The 3,484-nt window shown below is 40.5% G+C and overlaps 1 long non-coding RNA gene across 1 annotated transcript; it reads right to left on the minus strand.

The window, feature by feature from the left end:
* Positions 1-399: 399 nt before the first annotated feature.
* On the minus strand, positions 400-2,747 carry LOC125756696 (uncharacterized). Its single transcript, XR_007414692.1, has 4 exons — positions 2,725-2,747; positions 2,431-2,491; positions 2,201-2,366; positions 400-510 (listed from the first exon to the last, which is right to left on the minus strand). It is a non-coding gene; the product is annotated as an uncharacterized LOC125756696 (long non-coding RNA).
* Between the last annotated feature and the right edge of the window lie 737 nt (positions 2,748-3,484).

Below are 3,484 nucleotides of genomic sequence, written 5' to 3' on the forward strand. Positions count from 1 at the left end.
GTGTTGCTTCCAGCACTCTAGTAAATAACGCAATAAAAACAGGCACGTTTCCGTAGATTCTCCTTTCATGATAAAAGAAACAAATCTTTATTTAAGCACAGGAAATGCTGCATGTAAACAGCTTCAAAATAATGAAAACTGCGTACATGTTGTCACCGTAGATTCAAACTGGTTTGGAAAATGTGTAGCTATACCGTATTTACCGAATATAGGCCGGCCCCGATTATAAGCCGACCCACGAAATGCGCAAGGCCAGAAAAAAAAAAGCTTAATCATTGTACTCGAATCTAAGCGACCCCCCCCCCCTTTCGCACATCATTTTTCGAAAAAAAATCGGCTTAGATTCAAGTAAATACGGTATATTCATAATGACACTGCAAATTTTTCGTTGAAACACTAGCATTCATAGTCTCGCAGAGCTTTAAGTTGGTCATTTGTGGTGTGAGGCAGCGCTGCTTCCTTGACTTCTCGACCTTGCTCCCTCTGTCAGGGTTGAGTGCGGCGGCTGCCCTAAAAACGAATAATGATATTTTTATGTGCACCAGGCTGTTGCATGATTATGCTGAACATAATTGGCCACACTGAGAACAACATTGATTATGTTGGTAGAGCGCTCAAGAAACCCTCGCATTGCCTCTTTAAGGTGTGCTGTGTGGAATCAGTTAAAAGAAAAAAAAAACCTCATGATCCAGATGGAGATTCATTTCTATAAAAGTACATTATGGTTCATACAATGTCATTTATTGCAATGTAAGGACTTGAAAGGAAATAATGCTCCTCACAGAGCAAGGTTCATGTGCTTTTAAACACTCACCCAAATACAGTAAGGGCTCATTAATTCGGATTTCACGGGTCCGGAAAAAACGTCTGAATTAACCGAGTGCAAAATTATCGAGAGTATCAAGAAAAAATAAACAAATGACTATTATATCAATGCTTTTCTTTTTCTTGATGAATGTGCAAGTCCAGTACCTATTTTGCATAAGAGTAAAAGCCACGATTCCTGTCATTAAGTTTATCGTTCACAATGAAACCGCGGCCCAAGACCCCGTGCATTAAGCCGAAACGTTTTCTCAACCCATCCCTTATTACGTACCTCCGCGAGCAACACCACCACGCCCACGTGATGATCATTTTGTCACCGAAAAATTGGCCGGCAACTGATCGTTTGTCCATCGGAATGTAACAAGCGAGTTTTATGTCAACTTGCGGAGTGCCGCTGAAGGTCCTCATCTTCAACAGCTTCCACCATGTATGAGCTTTGTGACATTGTGCGCGCATAGCCCAAAGTCAAAACAAAGCTACTATGCTTATAAACAAAACAAAGGTGTTATTAAACAATGCATGTGCTTGCTGGGACCAGAAAACACCTCCGAGCTATCCTATTTTTCTAAGTGCACACGCATGATTGCATGGTAGGCACTATTGGTTTCACAATTTAGATCTGCTAAAAATTACACTGAAACCATTGTAGTGCGATAGACCGGACAAAGTGGATGACGGTACACCACGGGCACAATTTTCACCACGGATTTTATGGCATTGCCCAGACAATCAGGGAAAGAACATACTCATCCTAAAGCGCATGCGTGCACATGTTCTCCATTGCAAACAATAAGAGATATGAAAAAGTGGTGTGTAGCTATATATGCGAAATAAACTTATAGACGTGTCGCTGATGTAATCTGTGCCTATTTTGCTTACAGGGAATTCTCGCTTGACCGCGCCAATCCTCGTCGGTCCTTTGTTATTGTGTCTCTTTCTCTTTCTGCGTTGTGCTCACAAATATGGTATACCAACTAGCCCGGACACACACCTTGCTCCGGCAGCAAACTGCATAAAAAAGTGCTAGCTCTTATTTAAATTAATGAAAATTTTCATGTTACTTGGTGCCCCTTCAAATCCTCATTAAACAGTGATTAAAAATACATTACACGTCAACCGTTCTATATACTATCATTATTTAAAATCTTTTATGACAGCTCAGAATTCCCGTAGACAGTTTTACACTTAAGCTGAACATTTCTATTTGGTCATTCCTTCCATCAGAACCCTCACTGGCTTAGCCAAATGGGAGTGTAGTATCAGATATTGGAAATTCCCCAGTACTTGTCTACTTTTGTACTATCTAATGTGGCTTGATCTAAGTTAGTTGCATGAATCTTGTCCAAAAAGTCAGAAAAATCACATTAAGTTTTACCTTTGTGTGAACTCCAGGGTTAGGCTGACCTCCTTGCGGTATTCAATAGTAAAGGCGAAGTGTGTAAAGAACATCAACTTGAATGCCTGGCACCGTGTGGTGGATTCGACCACAGCATGGGTATCAATACAGATGGTAAATGCCCCGGCAGTCAGAAAGTTTTCTCCTGGAACAAAATATTTACTGTTTAGAAATATTCAGCAATATATTGCAAGTATCCATAGAAATACCTTTGCCAATGATGAAAGGGGAGCACGGCACGTCTTCGACGTTATCTTCACTTGTACTTGCCTGCAATGACAAAAGTTATGAAGTTAATTATGCGATAAGTAGCCATTAAAACTCCTCTACCCTGGAGTTCAAACAAACATACGAAGACAATTAAAAAGTTTGCCAATATTTTTATTGAACTACAGACATTTAGATGTGATATAAATAAAAATAAATAAATGCTTCAATAATAGAAGGTAAATTAAATCAGCGAACAATTTGAGGAGCAGGCCACTGTCAAATAATCCTCTTACCTTCTGGTAGCTGAAGATGCAGCACCTTAGGGCACTATAGCATCAGTGCCAACTTAGCGTGATCCATTATGTTGTGTCTTAGCGCCGGTAATTTGGGCTTCCATGACACACAACGATATAAATCCTTTTGGACTCTTCGTTTTCTTTCAGTCCTAGTTTCGTCCTCGGTATCTCGTAGCACTACTCGGAGAAGGAATTCTCGGAACACTTTTCTGTACTGTTCCAATGGGCACTTCATGCAGAATGCATTCATGTTTTTGTGCAGTGCGGCACACTTCATGAAAGGAACGTGCTGCAATCGTCTTGGTGGTACCACAGGGACTGCAGACATGCATCGCTGAAATAAATAAAAAACTGTAATTACCGAAAGAAATAGAAAAGTCTGTTATAACGGTAAGCACTTCTGTAAAGCTATAAAAAGAAAGGAAAGGAGGCTAATGCCTGATTGTAACAAACATTTTTGCCAATTCAGAGAGAATGAATCTTTAACATTAAATGCTATAACTAATTGAAACATATTCCTAACATATCCCTATGCTTTCAAAAAGCCTTTAAAGGCATTCGCATTTGCACGGACGTGAGGCTAAGCGTGCAGACGAATAACACCTGACCACGTGGGCGCGCTCAGTGAACCTCCATTGCAGAAGTGTTTACGCAAGGAATCAACAATGCATGCGCAATGACGTTCAATGACGGTTGCTTCGCGTCGACTATTTCATTATTTGGGCTAGCGAGCCATCAAGTTGCGATTTCCGTCACA

The sequence above is a fragment of the Rhipicephalus sanguineus genome, unplaced genomic scaffold, assembly GCF_013339695.2.
Source record: "Rhipicephalus sanguineus isolate Rsan-2018 unplaced genomic scaffold, BIME_Rsan_1.4 Seq484, whole genome shotgun sequence".
NCBI lineage: Eukaryota > Metazoa > Arthropoda > Arachnida > Ixodida > Ixodidae > Rhipicephalus > Rhipicephalus sanguineus.